Consider the following 22,008-nt stretch of genomic DNA (forward strand, 5'->3'; position numbering starts at 1 on the left):
TGGCGTTCATGGGTTTGGCAGTTTAGCTAAGAAATGTTGCCCTGAGAGTGTCCCGGTTCCTCGTTGGTCCGGCTCCCTTTGATGTTCTGAGAGAGAGAGAGAAAAAGAGAGAGAGAGAGAGAGAGAGAGAAAGAGAGAGGTGACTGTAATTCAGAAGCTGATTAAAGCCAGTAAGTTCTTGAATGAATTAATGTTTTTATAGAAAAAAAATAATAACCACCAGGCGGTAAAAAGGAATGAAATAAAAAATATCACCTTACTGGTGGGTTTTCAAGCATTTACTCATAAATACCTTCCCAAACATTGCACCTGCAGACAGAATACGTATGGTTGGAATTTGAGTAATGAGGGTAAATGGTGTCAGAAACTCGAAATCATAATATTGCTGTCAGACGATTTTATTCAGATAACAACGCCGATTGTTATCCTGTTCTTGCTACCACCACACTATTTATATTAAAATAACGAGACACTAAACTTGATAGGTGAGGGGACTTTATGAACTGGTAAGATTAATACAGCCTTCATTATTTTTTACTCCTGTACCACGAAATGCGGTAACTAGAATAAAAGACGCCATCACACTGATATGTAGCCAAATATTGCACGTACTAACAAATCTATTTGGTATTTTGATAATCAGATGAAAAGGTGGCATAAACTTGTGATAACACAGTTACTAAGAGACGATTTTATTCACTTAAGAGACCCCCGGTAGTTTATATTCTCTTCAGAACGCTGATGCATTTTTCATCATTGTTGGCGCCAGACAGTTTTATTAAGCTGAACCTTCGAAATGAAGAGGTAGAATGTATCCTTCAAAAACACTTCCAATAAGAAGGGGCTCGTGTAATGAATAAAATCGTCTGGCAATGACAAGAGTAAATGACGTCAGCACACTGAACTGTACCCTAACATCACACTACCCGACAAATGTATGCAGGGAATTTGGGAAATCAGCGGGAACGGTGGCATAAAATATGGCTTATTACGTCCTCCGCTAAGGGCGCAGCATCGAACATCTCAGAAAATGGATGGGTTGCCTTTAATGGTTTGTCACTTTGCATTTCTGACGCATATAGCCCAAAACTTTTAGTCGTATTTTTACGTCCAGCAGCGTAGCTGAAGGTGATAAGAATATGGTTCGATTAGTTTTCTGCTGCTCCTCTTTCTGGAATGAACTATTCATTGAAAGTACACCAGACTTAGAGTATTACTTTAGGAACATCAAAATAAAAAATGAAACTTAAGGCAAAAATGGTCGAAACGGTACTTCATAGGCCAAGGGCAAGATCAACTCAGCGAATTCTTATCTGATTTACGTAAAACCTGACGGAATTGCTGGGTGTCAGGAAAAGGGTAAGGGGATTCAATTTTGAATCAGCTGGTTTAAAGCAAAGGTCACAGGATATGACAAAAATATTTTCGGCCCTTTAACTCAAAAGGTGTTCATTTTATTTTGATTATGTTTGGTGGAAAGGTTAAGGCCAGTCCCCGATTAAATGATTATAATTCAAGAACACTAAGTCAGAGATCAAGGTCACGGGGCACGGCCAAGTTACTTTTTTAAATCAAAATATCCATGTTTAGCTAAGGGGTTGATGATCATTCAGGGACGAACTATCTAAAGCAAGGGAAACCCATTAAAGATGGACGTTACAGGGCAGGGTCAAAGGTTTTGTCTTAAATCGACTTTAAGACATTGGTATTGCACTTGCTGGATGCTTTCTCTACAATAACTCTCTTCTGAGTTGAATATCTTACATATACCTGTAGGTTTCTAACACAAAGGCTACAGAAATCGGTGAATTAAGTCTTTAAATGAATTTTATACAAATATGAAGATACAGGGATGACACTGTGCCAAAACACAGGCACAATGCACAGACACGGAAAGCATACCCCGTCCCTAAGTTTTTTCCTTCAGTAAGTGCCATTATCGTGTAACAAAGTGCACACAAAAAGAAAATTGTCATGATTTTGGATGACTGCAGTTTAATAAACCTCAACCACCCAAAGCTTGAATGTATGACGCAGCACGAAAATTAGTCATGGTACAGTATTATAGGTTACATATGCTTAACTGTGTCGAAGTTTCTCTCGTGGGTTTGGGACTGTGGTTTCCCTACGTTTTTAAACGTTTTATAAAGTGTATTTTTAATGTGTACTAAAGGTGTCCCGACCATTAAAGGGTTCACTTTTCTGAAATTGATGAACTTCAGTCTAAGCCTACATATCGACAGGAATGCTCGTGTGTCCATAGGTGGGAGCAAATCTGAACCCTTCAATATGGATGTGGGTGTAAAGCAAGGACGAGTCCTCCCTCCTGTAATTTGCAGTATCTATCTCACTGTAGTCACCCTTTTACATCACTAGCAAGTGAACCCTGATGATGGAATATAAAATTCATTTCTGTCTAGATGGTCACTTAAATAATCTCAGACGTCTTGAAGCACAATCAAAGACTAGAACAACTCATTTCCTAGAGCTGCAATATACTGATGACTCTGCTGTCCTTGCAAATACCCAAGAATCCATATAACAGAAATAATATCTCAGAGAAAAAGTGTAGCAGAGCCTCTTGCATTTCAGATGAATGGCCTAAAAACAAAATAGGTGGAGAATTTTACCCACCTTGAAAGTGTGCTCACAGATGAACATAATGATGCAGAAGTCCTTGCACGAATGAACCAGGCCTCAGTCTCTTTTGGGCGTCTCAGATCCAGAGTTTTTGAAAACACCATCTTGAAAATCGAGTCGAAGGTATCAGTATATACAGCTGCATGCCTCATCACCCTCTTGTACGGTGCTGAAATCTGGACAGTCAAACAGCTTGAGTCGTTTCACATCTGATGTTTACAGAGTATCCTAGGACTCACATGAGTGGATAAACTCCTTCACTCACAAATTCTCCAGTGGTCAAATTCAACCAGCATAGAAATCATGCTGACTAAAAGACCGCTTCGATGGGTCGGGCACGTGATCCACATGCCTGAGCACCTCCTTCCCGGCCAGTTTCTGTATGCAGCACCTCGCAACCCAGGGAGACAGAAGAAGATATAAAAAGATTATATAAGGACAACTCTAAAGTAATGCAACATCATACCAAAAGATCTTGAAACCAGCGCCTCTGACAGAAAACCGTGGCGAGCCCTCTGCAGCAACGGAACCATTCATCTCGTAGAAGTTCGGAACCTGGCCAGAAAAGAGCATAGAAAACAGAGTCACAACCACAACAGAGTTCTCCCCAGCAAACCCAGACTTGATATGCCAACTGTGTGGCCGAGTTTGCGAATCCAGAATTGGTCTGCACAGTCACACACACTGGCACCAAACTGTGAAAAACAAAGCATCTTAGTATCCGTCGTCTTCTTTAGTGGAAAGATGTAAGTGATGATGGGCTATGAGTGATAATGAGCAATGAGTGATGATGGGCTATGAGTGATGATGGACTATGAGTAATGTTTGCTTATGAGTGATGATGGGCTATGAGTGATTTTGGATTATGAGTGATGATAGGGTACGAGTGATGATTGGCTATGAGTGATGATGGGCTATGAGTGATGATGGGTTGTGAGTGATGATGGGATATGAGTGATGATGGGTTGTGAGTGATGATGGGATATGAGTGATGACGGACTATGAATGTTGATGGGGTATGAGTGATGTTGGGTTATGAATAATATTGGGTTATGAGTGATGATGGGCTATGAGTGATTTTGGATTATGAGTGATGATGGGGTACGAGTGATGATGGCGTACGAATGATGTTGGGTTATGATGAGTGATGTTGGGCTATGAGTGATAATGGGTTATGAGTGACGATGGACTATGAATGATGATGGACTGTGAATGATGATGAGCTATGAGTGATGATGGACTATGAATGATGATGGACTGTGAATGATGATGAGCTATGAGTGACGATGGACTATGAATGATGATGGACAGTGAATGATGATGAGCTATGAGTGATGATGGGTTGTGAGTGATGATGAGCTTTTACTGCAACGAAACCAGTCAATCAGACAAGGAACCAGACAACCAAGCCAGACAACACACCCCGTCACATCTCGGATCACAGCCAGTCTCCCGTTCCGCGATTCGTGGTACACCCAGGTTCCGGGTCTCAGATGACACCCCTCCTCGCTTCCCGGAAGGATCAAGCTTTCCCCGTTCCACGACCATCCAGCATCCTAGCAATCCAACAGGCAATTCCAATCAATCAACTAACCAAGCCAGTCAACCAACCAACACACCCCGTCGCATCCCGGATCACAGCCAGTCTCCCGTTCCGTGATTCGTGATGCACCCAGGTTCCGGACCCCAGATGACACCCTTCCTCACTTTTTGGAAGGGTCAAGCCTTCTCCGTTCCACGACCATCCAGCGACCAAGCCAAGCAACCAACCAAGCCAGCAATCAACTAACCAAGGCAATCAACCAGATGAGCAACCAGACAACCAAGCCACACAATCAACCAGCACACCCCGTCATATTCCGGATTACAGCCAGTCTCCCGTTCCGTGATTCACGATGCACCCAGGTTCCGGGCCCCAGATGACACCCTTCCTCACTTCCCGGAAGGATCAAGCCTCCCCCGTTCCACGACCATCCAGCAACCTAACCATGAAGCCAACCAACCAAGCCAGCAATCAACTAACCATGGCAATCAACCAGACAACCAAGCCAGACAACCAACCAACCAACACACCCCGTCGCATCCCGGATCACAGCCAGTCAACCGTTCCGTGATTCGTGGTACACCCAGGTCCCGGACCCCAGATGACACACCTCCTCACTTCCCAGAAGGGTCAAGCCTTCCCCCTTCCGCGACCATCCAGCAACCAAGACAAGCAACGAGCCAAATCAAGCAAGCAATCAACTAACCCAGACCATCAACCAGACAAACAACCGATCAAGCCAACCAACCAACACACCCCGTCACATCCCGGATCACAGCCAGTCTCTCGTTCCGTGATTAGTGATGCACCCAGGTCCCGGACCCCAGATGACACCTTTCCTCACTTCCCGGAAGGGTCAAGCCTTCCCCGTTCCGTGACCATCCAACCAACCGAGACAACGAACCAAGCCAACGACGACAAACCACATACCAAGACAAGCAGTCAGACAAACAGCCAACGAAGCCTACCAACAGACAGGCAAACCAACCATGCCTTCGTCCAACTCTAATTCTCGAGTTGTCAGGCAGCCCAGCTCTTTCCTTGTACGGATACAGTTCGCTTCACCTGTGCGGGGGTGGACTCGATCTCACCCGCCACGGTTGGATCAGCAGAACCTTACCGACTCAGCCGTCACAGCTGGGCGAGGGATACAATTTTGGAACTTCTACTGCACAATCCGGACCGAGTTTATCCAGTATGAACATATCTTTACAATGAATTTACACTTATTATTGATTAATGAAGATAGACCAATACTGCGCTTGTTACATAGAAAATAAATAACACTTCTTACATAAAAGAAAAAAATAACACGCACTATCAGATTGCCGCCGACTGCACATCTCTTAAACCGGGTTTACAGCCCGTGAGTAATAAATCAGTAACTTGGTTGTGACGTATAGTACAAAACTTTCGGTTACGCTATCGTGTCCGGGAAGGCCTGATATATATATATGATTACCGGAAATAATCGGTAAAAAAATACTCGTTTCAAAGTGATAATAACATTGGTAAACTACGGTGCAAAAATATTTTCTTGAATCTTCGATTATACTTCTACTTGTGTGTGTGTGTGTGTGTGTGTGTGTGTGTGTGGTTTGGGTATTTAACATTACTGCTGTATTCTTAATATATTTGTTCGTTGGGTAATTCATAATGGAGAAATAAAAAAGGGGGTTAAGTAGAGGGGGGACGAGTATAGTAAAAAATAGGAAAAGGAAAGCAGAGGAGGTAAGATTACGCGAATGTTTGAATAAGGCCGTAATTTTAGTCATATTGCAATATATACTGTGCACCGGAGACCTCTTGTAAAGTGACCTGCACTGTCAAAATGCAATACGATCTAATTTAGGGTAATTGTCCTATAAATAAATTAAAGAGAATATAAAGTAGTAGAATGCAAGGTAATTGGTTGAGATTGATGGCATCTGAGAAACGCCAAAGCTTGCCATCCGGGTGTGGCGCGTAATTTGCACTCCCCTGGGGTTCGACTTCCCAATTATAATTATACGTATAATAATCACTCCCCAGTCATGATTATACATATAAAAACACTCCCCAGTCATGATTATACGTATAAAAGCACTCCCCAGTCATGATTATACATATAATAATCACTCCCCAGTCATGATTATACATATAATAATCACGCCCCAGTCATGATTATACGTATAATAAGCACTCCCCAGTCATAATTATACGTATAATAAGCACTATCCAGTCATAATTATACGTATAAAAATCACGCCCCAGTCATGACTATTCATATAATAAGCACTACCCTAGTCAATATTGTATAGGTTAGGTTACGTTAGGTTAGTGTAAATTGTATGTATAATAATGACTGGAGAAATGCAAAATTATACGTATGATGTCGACTGGGGAGTGTGTGTTAGATGCAACAATGAATAGAAATATTCCCACTTCTTCCATAGTAATCTGTCTTGCAAGTTACGCCTTATTATTCTTTGGTATGTTATATATTTCCCTTTACTATCGACATGGTGCTGAAGAGGAGTACCTTCACGCGATGGCACCGATGTAACTGGCTATAGAAACGTCTCAACCCAGACAATCACAGCCAGGTTCCCGGCCAAGTGAGCTATTGTGGCTACAGCAACAGCAACACCAGCGGCAGCAACCCTACTACTGTTACTGGCCTACTATCGGCATGTCACCACTAACGTAAAACGGGAGGGCAATGCGTAACAGCAAAATTACCACTATAGAACAAACGTTATTAACTGTCCATTGCTAACGACATCACGGCTCCAAGACGCCATGGCCGGGCTGGTGGTGTCCCTTTCGTGGTGGCGGGTGGCGGCGGTCAACACAACACGGCCACGTAATTTTAACTGAGCTTTAGTTTTACCCAGTTTTTTCTTTCACCTTAAATGTACCTTACTGACCTTGATTGGTTTAATATAGGTTTTATTAAACCTTGTAATACGTGAGGTTTTTCTTAAGTGTGAATAATCGTACAGAATGAACAAAAATATGACGATATTAATATCACATATAGGTTGCAAGAGAACCTTAAGGCGTACTATGTAGATTTCATCATTTAGGACAGCTTTTCTTAACCTGGGGTGCTAGCACCCCCAGGGGTGCTGAAGTCAATTTTAGGGGGTGCTGGAAAATGCTGCATTATTTTTTTTTTCTTATTGGTTTTGCTTAGTATTGGCATCCTTGATTTTTTTTTTTTTTTTTTTTGGAGAATGTATAAAATAAACTGTTAGGCAGTACTTCACTTACTTTAACCCTGCAGTAATGTAGCAACTGTAGTCCCAGTAACTAGCTGTAAAGGGGTGCTGGCTGGACTGAGACCTTATTACAGGGGGTGCTGAGGTCGGAAAAGGTTAAGAAACGATGATTTAGGAGGAAATGTTATGAAGTGTAAACCCTAATCCAAAGAGAATATTGCTTAAATAAAACCATGATTTTTTTTAATCTTCTTGTAGACGCACCCAACTCCCCCCACATAAGAATCGTACACAATTTTATCAAGGATTTGTTTCGAACCATCCGACTACAGACAGATCACAAAACATTCTTGCAGCCAAAAGCCATATGATTACCTTTCTCATTACAGGTAAATCAGATTATATAAACCCAGCGTATCCAAAAGATTAAATTGGTCAATACAGTGAATCGATTACATAAAATCAGCGCAATCAAATGATTAACCTTTTCAAATCGATGACGTACTGAAGCCAGGCCAGCCGGAGACGCTATGGCAAGGCATCTGGTTACTCTGTAGTGGGGGTGGGGGCGGCCCTCACAACCCACCACAGTGTTTTTTTATTTATTTACTATTTGGGGTATTTATTTTGTGCGAGTTTGTCCTTCCGTTTTATTCCTTTCAATCCAGTGACTCATTATAACTGACTTGTTTATCATATTACCCCTTTATTTCCCCGTGTATGCTATATATGTCCATCAGCAACATGGCCTGAATCAATTACGTTGTTGCTGCGTCCCCAGGCTTATCTGAAACGTGAACCCAGTGGACTGCAGATTTAAGCTGCCTTTTCTTGTCCAACAGGGAAGTGCGAGTAGCTGAAGAACGTGTGCATATCCAGGCTGTTGAGCAACCCGGTTATATCAGCGCCACCAAATGACTGCGTCCCTCTCCAGCAAAAATAGTTAAGCACGGAAGGAAAATAAGGTGCAACAGGCAGAAGTATATGGCAGAAGAGTTGTTACCACAGCCTCTAAGCCAACAAGAATACGACTTATAAACCGTCCAGCTGAAAAGGAAACATAAAGAGGAAGGAAAATATATAAGAAAACAAATAAAGAAAACATATAACTAAAGGACTAGGACTAGTATTAGTGAACAATCCCTTCACAAAGATGACGTCTTCTGTATCTTTCTCTTGCTGCCTTCAGACGATTTTATTCAGGATTTCACGGGCTAAACAACGTGATCCTGTGCTAAGAAAATGACATTTATCTCAGGTGTTAAGTAGTAACGAGCTTGACAGTGAAGATGAGCAGAACACCTACCAAGCAACGGATAAATAAATATATATAATAAATTGAATAAATAAAAAATGAAAGATAGACAGGTAAAAAGACAGATAGGGAGATAGATAAGTAGATACAGACAGACAAATAGACAGAGAGAAAAAAAAAACTTCACACGGACGGATAGACAGAGAAGAAAAAAACTTCACGGTGGGTTGTGTTGTGCTGGTCGGGCCTCACCACCACGAGGGAATATCCACCAACGCTGCCACGGCGTCGCTGGCTACCAGAGCCTCGTGAATTAACACTGTCAAAGCTCTGGCCGGTCAGACTCTTAGACAAGTTCTGTTGGCCTCCTTTCCCTGTTCAACCAGCCGTGTAGTAAACTTGGGTACTTCGATATAATGTCAGTGTTATGGGTCTTATTCTAGGCGAAGATTGTGACTTGGACAAATGGGTTTCGCATAGAGTTGGCATTGATAATAAAACTGGCATAAGGGGCTTCGTAGAACCTCTTCCTTACCGATTCATTCTGCATACATCCGCTCAGTATCCTCTTGTATGTTACACATGCAAACCATGTCCACATATAAAAGATATAAACAGCAAACAAGCGAGTGTTACGGTGCCATGTGTAAAATAAATCGATTATAACGAGGTGCTACGAAGCCCTCTACGCAGTCCATAAAGCCTTCCCAAAGCTTCTTTCTCTTCTTCTTTCAGTACAAAGGCGTGCTTAAAATTCCTGTTACCCTTACTTAACGTATTATTGGGGGGCTGGGGAGGGATCACCTTCATGTGGTGGCACAGATATAACTTGGTGGCTCTACTGCCCGGTGATAAAAACGTCCCTCAGTTCCCGCCCTAGTCCCCCAAAGGAGGACGGTGGACTGCAAGAGGAGGACAGCTTCCGCCTGTAGTTCACTGGATTCACACTTCAGATGAGCCTACAACAACAACAACAACAACAACAACAACAACAACTTCAACTACTACTATTACTATTACTGCTATTACTACTACTTCTACTACTAGTAATATACTATTCCAGTATTATACGAAGGTCAAACACTAGATTCACTACTACCATAACTACTACTACTGTATTACAGCAACTACTACAGCAACAACAGCTACTACTACTATTTTTTTTTTTTTTTTTAACTTCTATGGTCACCTCCATCCATTATCAAACTGTGAAGATCAAAACCAATCTTCATAATATAGATCACCATTTGGAGTTGTAATGTGAAGGTCAACACTAACCCTCAAATTACAATCCGATGGCCCCAAGCACGCCAACTGATGTGGTTACCAACCATCTACTACTACTTTTATTACTTATTTTTTATTCATTAACACTGCAGTGCAAATGTAGCAATTAACCTGTTGGGGTCGCTGGCCTATGCGACTTTCGACCACAGTAGCTTCGTAATGCACACCCGCCAGATAGACAGGCCGGAGGGCTGATAATCTTGTGTCCCTGAGGCATAGGAGTGCAGGCCTCACGAGGGAGAATGACAGTCAACATCTCATCCACACCATAACAGAACTCTGGGGTTGATGTTTCTTCTCAGAATCTCTGCCACTCTGGAGTAGAATCTCCCCTCCTCTGGACCCGTCCCACCTGATGTGAATACAAAGGGAATGAATCAACCGTGGTCCACATGCTGGATCCTTTCTTGATGGTTTGTAATTCCTTGTTCATTCTTCTTGTGTGCAGCCTCGAGAGATAGCCCACGATGATATGCTGCCATAGCATCAAGTATCCTAATTTCAAAGAAAGCCCCCTCCCCACGTGTCCAGAAACCTCGAGCACTGACGTCCACTTTTGCATCATTTGATGTATTTGCTGTTCTGTTGATGAAGTGCTCACTGTCTAGATTGACCAGAGCTGGCTCTACTACTACCACCTCTACTACTACTACTACTACTACTACTTCTAGTACTACTATTATTATTATTATTATTATTATTATCTATCTATTGCCAGACGCCACAATCCCGTAAGGGGTGGCCATTTGACTTTGAGTTACTTGTTTTATGGAGAGGGGCACTAATCCTCCACCAAGCCACTTGTTGACACATAGGGAGCACGTATGGTTTGGTTCTATGGTTACCATCCAGCGTAGTAAATGGTTTCTTGACTTACAGGAAACCATTTGGCTTGTTACTCAATGTAAAGCCACCTGTAAAGGAAAGAAAAGCAATAAGAAGTGACAGGTAAGATGGGAGAAATATGAAGAGAGGAGGGCAGACACAGAAAAAGAATGATAAAGGCTAAGGAAGAAGTAGGCAGCTCTACATCAAGTGAGTGGATGATGGTCGCCACCACCCACCACATTATTATTATTATTATTATTATTATTATTATTATAATTATATACAACAACAACAACAACAACAACAACAACTACTACTACTACTACAACTACTATTACTGCAACTGCTACTAATACTAGTACTACTACTAGTAATAGTAGTAGTCACTACGCAGTAGTTGGCTAGTTTAATTTCACTGGTAAATTCATAGTCTTTATTTAACTGATCTTTTGAAAACTATAAACAACTGTTCAAATATACTGGTAGGCTACCTATATGTAGTTACAGTCCTATGACACTACTAAGCCATCACCACCAGGTATGATTCAGCTTTTGCGAAACTGCCTTTAATAGTTAAATTGTTGCTGATTTTTATGTGCAACCTCTCTTTTTCGACACATCCCTCCTACGGTGAGTAAAATAGTGATGCGTTAGCAAGAACTAAATAGAAAGTACATCACCGTACTGAAGAGGTTAGACTGTGTGTGTGTGTGTGTGTGTGTGTGTGTGTGTGTGTGTGTGTGTGTTTCTGTTGGAACTTATTTCACTGTGTCATGACTGGATGCAGCGGTGTTCAGTCTGGGGCAAAAGCTGCTTTGCTGTACCACTGCGTCAGTTTTACACGTGGGACATGTCTGTCACTTTCTTGTGTGGGGCATCATCTCAAAGAAAATAACTGAGGCGGAGAAACATATCAAGCCTCTAACGTAGGATTATTAGTCAGTCGAGGAAAGTGAGAAATGAAAGTGAAAATTAGATTTGTCCCCGACTGTACTTGATCTAATTTATAACAGATACAGTCGTGTCCTCCCCAGTTAAATTGTTGCCTAAGATAAAGTTATTTTTCAGATAATGAGATGTTAATAATTCAGTCTTTTCAATTAGTGCTGAGTTCTAAGTTTTATGGGAAAATAACTGAATTATTAATGGAAAGGTTACATGAATTACCATATTGATCGCATTCATGGATATGCACACCGAATAAAAACATGGTTACTGCCTGATATTTATTCACATCTAAAATATCATTGCTTCCTAGAACATGGGTGTGTGGTTCACTAACAAAAAATTAATCAGCATGTAATTATGAGATGACTAAACACATTTCTAGTATTATCATAACTCTGCTGGTCGGGTGGGTATAAATATCAGTTCCAGACACGTTGGCGTCGGCCAGTTTGCGGTGGATGAGTTGGGAGGCTTTGGCTTGCCACCCAGCTGACGTTGGTTCGAGTCCTGCAGCCCCCCTGGCCCGGAACAGGGCACAGCGCAGGACCAGGACCGACTGACCCCATGACTGGCCTCCACCACGACCGTGACCACAACAGTGACTACGCTAATGATGCCTCAGGAAGAGTTAAGCTCCTCCGGGAGATGCTGTGTTTGGGGTTCACAGTTTTCAAAAACGTCCCCCTTCTGTGGTATCACCAGCCATGTCTGCTTAGTCGCCATGATCGTATAAAGTCCTCAGAAAGACTTTATGCCACTTTTTGCAATTTTTTTTTTACTCTAATGATTCGTGTGTGTGTGTGTGTGTGTGTGTGTGTGTGTGTGTGTGTGTGTGTGTGTGTGTGTGTGTGTGTGTGTGTGTGTGTGTACTCAAATCCTTCCACTCATTTAATTGTTGTGTCTGGTATACTCGTTTTACTTTGCCTTGACCCAAAACCACTTTCTTTCCATCTTGAATGCTGATGTTGTACCAAAAGACTAACACTTCAATATAATCATGATCACGAATAATTGCTATGGAAAGAATGTAAACCGAAGCATTGTCTTACTTTCTGTCACTGAGCTACGAAAATAAACTGCAAACAGACGAAAGTCTGAGGAAAATTAAAATGAATATAGTATAGCTCTAGAAATGAAGATATCATGATCATCTCTTTTTTCCCTCCCCAAGGTGAGGGGAGGAAGGGCTCTGAGAGCCAGGAATATACTGGTAGAAAGAGATACTAACTGAATTTTGCCCAACTGAATGAGCCACACTCCCGCTCACTCACCATTCAAGCCCCCGGAAACCTGGCCCCACCTGATTGGTCAGAATACTTATTTCGCAGGTAGCTTCACACTGATCTATCTCTCAGAGTCAACCCAACGACTGTTAGGTTAAAAAGAGAATATGTAAGTATGAATAAAATGTTTCATACATAAATAAAGTTAAGCAAAGTTTATCAGTACCGTCATGCACCCATTAAACTTAACATGTAGTTTTTGTTGTGGCCCCCCAGCTCATGTGAAACGCGTTCTTGTTTTGACTTACCATACAAGAAGCCCGAAGTGTACTTAATCTGTTTTATTTATCTGTGTTCTAAAGATGGCTGCATTCCGAGTAAATTAACCTGTGGAAAATTTAAACGAACTAAAAGTTTATCAAAAATTATACTATGAGTTAATCAAAATTCATATTATTACATCGTGTGGTTACTTTAGTGTGATACTTATCTAGTTATTATGTATTCATAACGATTTTCATATAATTTTGTTATATGTCTTCAACAATACGTCCTGAGCATGATGAACTTTTATGAACTACCAAAACAGTGGTAGTCATAGTTCCTGGGGTAGGAAGAAGGAGGAGGAGGAGAAGGAGGAAGAAGGTATCCGGTTGTGACCTAAATGCCGGATTATTCTTGTTTCCCTGGTTTGTGATTTGACAAAGACTGGGTAATATTTTGGACTGAGGCTGATCGTGAAAAAGAAAAATCTAGCGTCACTGCCCACATTTCGTGATTTATACTAATAAAAAAGTAATTACTGAGAACAAATTTGCGTTAATCTTAGCATACGAGTTCCATTATATATGAAACTTCACTCCTTGGTTATCGTGTATCAGTGCCATGTTTTTCCTCTTAGTAAGCTGGTTGACATTAAACAGGTAATCCAAAATACACACTATTTGGTTTGGTTGACACCCGTGTAACAGTATTATCAGTTATAATGTATAATCGTATATAATGAAGGGTATATATTCTTCTAACTCCAAAATTTACTGATATATTATGATAATTAATGAAATAATCAGAAACCAAGCATCAGTCAAGAATCACAAAACGAATCTAATAAAGAAATGAGAAGACATGGCACCACAAAGACGACGGCCATTTGTAAAGAAAGGGAAAAGTGGAATGGGAAGAACAAACCCAGGACAAACACGACAGTAACGACCGAAGGCAACTCGTCTTACGCCATAAGCTGATAACGTGAACGTGGAACATGACAATGAAAAGCAATTTACTGGTTTAGGGTATTAAAGAAAACTGTATATGTAACTTTATATAACTGAGGAAGTATAACGCCACTAATATTAAGCGTGATCTGTCTGTAGGCTGGTCATAAAGGATAAACAGGAGCGGCTCTGGAGAAGTGTGGGTCAAAATCAGCAATGCAATTGATTGACTGACAATACCCAATACGTCTGGTCAGTGTGAAAGAGACATAGTAAACCCTGCATAAATGTATGGCTACAATAGAATATACAATGTCAACAAGTGGAAGGAGTGACGAAGAAATGAGGACTGTAATAGTGGCGAGAGGGCCTGAGTGTGGGGGAAATGGTGATAGGGTGCGGTGGCAGAGGTAGGTTAGATTAAGAGGGAAGTAACGGACCAAGTGATATAGAAAATTATATCTTTCTATGTGTGTATGTATGTATGAAAGTTTACTGAAGATCGGCATCATTTAGCAAGGATTAATGCACCGTAAACACGGAGCTGCAGACTCCTGAAGACATGCGAGATCAATTTGCCATGTTCGTGTTTTTGAAGTGTGTCAGATGTCCTTCAGAGCTCCTTTAATATAAGAGGTCTCACTTCAACTGAATAAACTCGTCTGGAGACAGTAAGTAAAAAAAAGCTAAGTGTTCGTCTCATAATGTAATTCGCTGTAGGATCGCTCGAAGGCAGGAGGTACTTCCGTCTACTACCAAGTTCAAAAACCTGTGCAACTCCGGTTACGTGAAAAAAAACAATGAATAATAAAATGCAAGCTTGTTAGGAGTCTTATTCTCCATACTGTAATTTCTTTGCATAAAAGTAAACACAGATCTAGGATTCGATCCGAGGACATTATAGTTTTAGCTTCGCACCTCACCCACCATACAAACTGTATAGATTAAATTCTTACGTCCTGGTCTTCTCACATATTTGATGTAATCTATCAGATACTAAAACTATGAAATTGTTAATGGCTGTGGGCGGCGATGTCTATTAAAAATGAGGATGATATTAAAATGATGGTTGTTCAGAAATACTGACTCGGTGTGAAATGCTGGTGAATGAGAATTGATGAGGTAGAAGAATTTTAAGTCATGCCAGTGAAAGAAATAGGTGGTGATTGTGATAAGAGGAAAAGTATAAAAGCTTTAGCCTCGTGGTAAAAAAGAAAGAAATAGACAAATGAGAGAGAGAGAGAGACAGACAGAGAGAGAGAGAGAGAGAGAGAGAGAGAGAGAGAGAGACAGACAGACAGATAGACAGACAGAAAAAAAAAAAACTTAGTGGTAACGAACCCAGAAGATTACTTGGGTGGTAGACTGTCTCTCCCTGTCCACCAAGCACGGGAGGGACACCATGCAGATTACTGTATATTCTTGTTACTGTCAAACGGTTACATGTTGTCATGGTCAGATGTGTCACTTCAAACATAGTACACCTTCCCTTCAAGGGAAATATCTAAAGGTGAATAATCTAGCTCGGACATACTAAAAATAAATTAAGGACCGAGGTCTTGTACTCAACTCACTGTGGCAACACTGGCAAAGTACAGACTATTTCGTACAATTACCAACTGACGAATTGCTGCAACTCCTGTCACGTGCAAAATATGATAAAAGCAAAAGTAAAATATAATAAAATAATAAAATAAATAATGCATAAAAAATTCACTTAGTGGCCACGAAGCCGGAGATTGAGTTGGGTGGTAGTTCACCCCTCCGGCCCTGCCATGGGAGAGTCAAAAGAGAAGGATGGAATATCGCTAAGGTTGGGAATTAACTTGTTCCCTGAAGACTATGTACTTAGTATCGAATTTTGGCTCTTTTCAGACGTTTATACTCGAGAAACAACGGATTAAAAGAATAACAAGGCTCTCATGATTTAACGTTTTTGTCGAAATTAAAGAACTTTGTACTTTATTCAAGTCAAAGATCACACGAAGATGAGAGGGACATAGTTCACTGCTTTACTGTAGGTAAACATCCGTCACATCCATGCAACTTTATATCATCCTTTCCACTAAAATAATAATAATAATAATAATAATAATAATAAAACCTCAATAATATCCCTGTTCTTCCCCCACCAAACAAAGACATACCTGGTGCGTTACCAAAAGAGAGAGAGAGAGAGAGAGAGAGAGAGAGAGAGAGAGAGAGAAATCACAGGCATTCAAAATCTCCCACCAAACTAATGAACATTCATGAACCGCCACCCAGACATCCACCCCTCAGATCCTACCCTACCCAGAGAGACACCAGGACACTTAAACTGACTACGATGTGGCCCTCACCTTTCCCTGTTTCAGCACCAACCCAACCTTCAACTCACAAACACTATATCCACACAGCAGTGCAGCCACCACACCACACCAGATGCACCTCCCACTTTTAGTACAAACTCAACAAAAATCTCTAGTAACGCCCGGATGAAGTGGCCAGTTACCTGTTGCTCACTGTTTTCATGGCAAGATCAGCCCTTTCCAACTACTGCCTATTTCTGTAGACTTCCAGCTAGACGGGTTCGATATAATGCAATCTTCATCAATACTTCCACACACAGAGATCCTTTTAAAGTTTTATAGTACCGGGTGTTCGTAGTATTATTAAACTTGAGAAAAGTCATCCAATTCAATGAGCTAACTTCGTAGAGAAAGATTTAAAAAAAAAAAAAAGTACAACCTGGCCTCGAGCCTGGGCATTTGGCTTTGCTGGGTGGGTGTGTTTAACACGGCACCCTTTCCTACCCAGCCAAATATTGATGCGTGGTGAATATTTGCTGGAAATTATTCACTCATGGGGGCGGTCATTGGTTGTCCAAGGCGTAGTTCTTACATGCTTTACTTGTTCTTCCACCAGCGATTTCTCCTGTACTGAATAATCATTCATGGCCATAGCAGTAATGAAATATATAACGCCATGAGACTGTAATTCACTATGTTTTTGTCTGAAGTAATTTTGTTTTCCTGTTTAGCTATAGGAAGTAAATTTCATTCTTTTTAGCTCCATATCATTTTATTCTAAAACAGCCTAAATTTATTTCTTCTTATCTGATATCGAGTTGCAACAGGAGACTTCCACATAAATACGATGAGGATCGTGAAGTAGTAGGCTACTATGACAAGGAGGTAACGCTGTAGCACTGTCTTTTGGTCACAGAAGTACGTAACTTCAGTTGATGAAGGACGAAAATCTTGGTGAAATTAAGGCAAAAGAACTCCAGTAATCATCCTTCCCACGTTAGAAAATATCAAGTGGAAACAGGAAATACAAAGATAAACATCATTGAAAGAGAATGGTGACCACTTCACTCCGATGACGTATATTTCCTTTTATTCTTGCTGCCCCCAGACGCTTTTATTTAACTTAGAGATATTTTTCTAACAAGAAGAGGTTAGCTAAAGACGTCATGTACCCCTTCACTATTAGAAGCATGTCGGAAGTTCAGTAAAACCGTCTCGCGGTGGCAGGATGTAAATAAAAAAAATACGTCATCGGCTTCAGGAGAGGATACCACAAACAAAGCAGTAAAAGAAGAAAAGTTGGAAACAAATGGAAAAAGTCATCCAGAATCCAGCCTATTTATTAGCCTTGCTGGGTGGATCCATCATACACCGCACCCTTTCCCACCCCTCAAGTTAAGGTTGCGTTTTGATTATTTGTGCGATTCTTACTAAACTGTGGGGAATGTTTTGTAAATGGCGAGACAGGACAAGGAAAGTGAGATTTATATAATATATAAGCTAGTCAGGACAGAAAGCTGGTGGGCGCGCCGTAATGCTATATTCCATGGGATTCTTTTCGTTTAGTTCTTCTGTGCGAAAGCTTATCACCTGAAGACGTCACTTATTAAATGTCTTATGTACTCTACCTCTTCACTACGATGGGTCACCCGTAAATTAAATATAAACCTCCTGGAAGTAGAATAGCTATACCTAAATAATATTTTAGTTACAGCTACTGTAACTAATATTATTAAGTCATAGAGCAGAAGTCAACTGCATTCACAACGAATAGGTCAGTTATTTCTTATTTCCTATTTTCTTTTATAGCCTAATGAGTTTGTTAAGTCTGGCAGAACGCTTCTGTAGTGACAGAGATAATGGAGGCTGTTTCTGATTCCTCCAGTTTATTGTCTCTATTCAGCTGAATAAAATCGTCAAGCAAGAATAAAACTGGAAAGCACGCCACTGAATTGATGGACTTAATATGAATTATTTTTTAGACCTCCCTCCTGCCTAAAATATGCATGTAAATATATGTATGTATGCATGTCTATTATATAACACTATATATAATATATATTAAATTATTATATATATTCCAAGTTATATGTTTATTTATCTTTTCTTTTTTATGTGATCGACTATGAGCATAGGCTTCACAGCCCGTTACCAAGTCCCAGTAATCGTCCTACATACCATACACCACTGCATGTCACCACTTCGGCGCTAACACCCACCGTCCATACTGAATACATGCTAGGGCTGTTTCATACAGGACTGGTGTATTCGTAGTAGCGTGGGTAATCTTGCTACATATCGGCGGGTCGTCTAGTATATTAGTAAATCTATCTACCTCTTTCTGTCTATCTACTGCAAGACGCCTTAATCCCGTGAGGGGTGACCACAAACATTTACCCTCCAGGTCGCCCTGTCCCCCGCCATTTCACTGCCCTGCTTCCAGCTCCCCCCCCCCCTCTCATATACCTCTCCACTCCATCCCTCCATCTCATCCTCGGCCTACCCCTCCCTCTCCCCTGCTCCACCTCACTCACATACACTCTCCTCGTTAGTCTCTCATTTCCATCCTCTTCACATTGCCAAACCACCTCAGCGTTTATCTCCTAACGCTTCCTATCACATCCACACCACAACACTCCTTAATTTCCTCATTTGTCAGTCTGTCTCCCCATGTGACTCCACAGGCTCCTCTCAAATAACTCATTTCCACTGCTCTCACTCTTGACTTCTGTCCCTCCAACAAGGTCAAAGCTTCACTTCCATATGTTAGAGTTGGTATCACAATACTCTCATGCAGTAACTTTTTTCATTTCCATGCTTACTTCCGTTTCTTATCACTGCTTTCAAGGAGCCAGCAACCTTTCTTCCTTGTTGTACCCTTTCAAGCACTTCACCCTCCAAACTTCCATCCTTACTCATCACACTTCCCAAGTACTTAAACGCACTCACATTCTCCATTGTCTCCTCATCCAACCTCACGTTCATTCACTGACTTCACTTCTCTCGAAGACCATACCTTTACTCTTCCCTACATTCACCTTTTGATTCCGTTTCTTACATACACTCCCAGACTCATCCACCAAGCCTTGCACATCCCTTTCGTCTTCACTTAACAACACAGTATCATCTGCAAAAAGTACAGGGAGTTGCCAAACACTGCCCTCACTCATGAGGGCCGCTCCAACATCCGCTGCCCTATCTTGTATATCTTTTATAACCCCATCCATATACAGATTGAACAACCATGGAGACATGACACATCCCTGTTTCAATCCATCCTTCAAATAGAAAAATTCACGTAGGTCACTATCCACACGCACAGCAGTCTTAGCACCTTCATACATACTTTTCACGTCATTCAACAACTTCCCATCTACTCCATATATTTTTAATACTTTCCACAGTCCTTGTCTATCCACCTCGCTGTCATAAGCTTTCTCCAAATCCATGAAGACCGCATACAACTTCTTTCCTTTCTCTAGAAACTTTTCCACTAACGATCTAAGAATGAATATCTGAGCCTGTAGAGTCACATGGAGAGAGAGGCTGACAAATGAGGATATAAAAGAGCGTTGTGGTGTGGATGTGGATGTGATAGGAAGCGTTAGGAGGAATACACTGAGGTGATTTGGCCATGTGGAGAGGATGGAGGGTGAAAGACTGACGAAGAGAGTGTATGTGAGTGAGGTGCAGGGAGGAAGAGGAAGGGGGAGGCCGAGGATGAGATGGAGTGATGGGGTGGAGAGGTATATGAGAGAGGGGGGTGTGAGTTGGGAGCGGGGCAGTGAAATGGCGGGGGACAGGGCGACGTGGAGGCTATTTGTTTGTGGCCACCCAGAACGGGATTGAGGCGTCTGGCAATAGATAGATAGATAGACAACTTGTTCCCTTCCTAAATCCTCTCTGTTCTTCTCCAGTTAATTCCACTGATATTTCCCTAACTCTGCCAATAAGTATCTTACCATATACGTTTCCTTGTACACTAAAAAGACAGATGTCCATATGAATACCACATACTTCTTTCCCCACATTTCCTTTGTACAGGGGAATATTTATACCTGACTTCCAATCCTCGGGTATCTTACCTTCCTCTCAGGCCAATCTGCACATCTTCCACTTCCATTCTACTACGATCTCTCCCCCATGCTTCAGCATTTCACCACACACTCCATCAATTAGCGTGGGTGTTTTTACGACATGTCGGCGGGTCGTCTGGTAGGTCAGTAAATCCGCTTTGATGAAATTCAAATCCTTAAACTGTTCCCTACCCCAGGCAGGATACGAACCTGGGTCCAGTAGGACGGCAGGCCACCTCTGTACCGATTGAGCCACCGCCTCACGCACGCACACACACACACACACACACACACACACACACACACACACACACACACATATATATATATATATATATATATATATATATATATATATATATATATATATATATATATATATATATATATATAACAAATATAGGTATATCAGTGAGCAATATAAACAAATATTAACTTCAAGCAAAAGGTGTTTTCCATTATCACTTCCAATGCGGTCCTATAGTTCACCTTCTTTAGCTTGTCGGAGATTGGTGTTCTTTTGCAGCTTACTTCCCGACCATCAGTGGCGGGATAACACCATGCTACGGCAAACTAATATGCTTGTCTCTAATTCGGGTGATACGAGAGGAACAGATAAGGTTGACCTGGTGAAGGAGTGAGAAATGGAATAAGTCTGAGGCTTAATCCAGCATGCTCAGGATCTGTGCTGTGGGTGTGGCACAATTGTAAACACATAGAAGAACCCTACACAGATGGGTACTTGTACAGTTGCCATCAGTAAGACAACAGATCCGACTTTATAAACGAGAAACTTTATCAACAGTTTTATTCTTTTTTCTCTACAAAAGAGTAAAAAATATACACGTACTTCCTGTGTATAATACTACAGGATTAAATGGAGGGAAGTTTGAAGCTGCGTGACTGACAAGGAAAGCACCACAACATTCCCACAGACTACGGCACGCAACGGTCTGTTTATAAATCCAGGTTCTGTTTCCTTTCCAGATGACAACACACTGGGGTAAAAACTCCTTACCAGTGGTAGGCCAGGGTGTCGAACCCGCACCTTCAGTTATAGTGACACGATGAAAGCCGTCAATAATCTTGGCCAGAGTTTTGGCAACATCGTTCACGTCAGAGAAGCTCAATAAGCTCTCCGCATGTTGACCAGGCTTGCCAAAGTTTTATCTTACATAAAAATTCAATTGTCTTGCATATTGTCAATAGTATGACCATAATATTTGACAATAACATTGGTTACGTTGAATCTTTTCATGTTATAATTATATTCAGTGAACTTTTTGTTTATAGCCCAAATCATTTCACCTGTCCATGCAAGGAACACTGTACAACCCAACACCTCTGTCAATTTGCATGTCTTTTTCAGATGAGGTACTTGGCTCCATCTACATTCATATGGCCCAGTCATGTCAGTCCCCGTTCATTCACTGCAGGTGTCCTCACATCCTTCACATCCATTCGGGTCGCGTCCAGTCCATTCAGGTCAACACGGATTCTTCA

This window comes from Coenobita brevimanus, chromosome 63, assembly GCF_032717465.1.
Source record: "Coenobita brevimanus isolate Jiangsu-jjx chromosome 63, ASM3271746v2, whole genome shotgun sequence".
Lineage (NCBI taxonomy): Eukaryota > Metazoa > Arthropoda > Malacostraca > Decapoda > Coenobitidae > Coenobita > Coenobita brevimanus.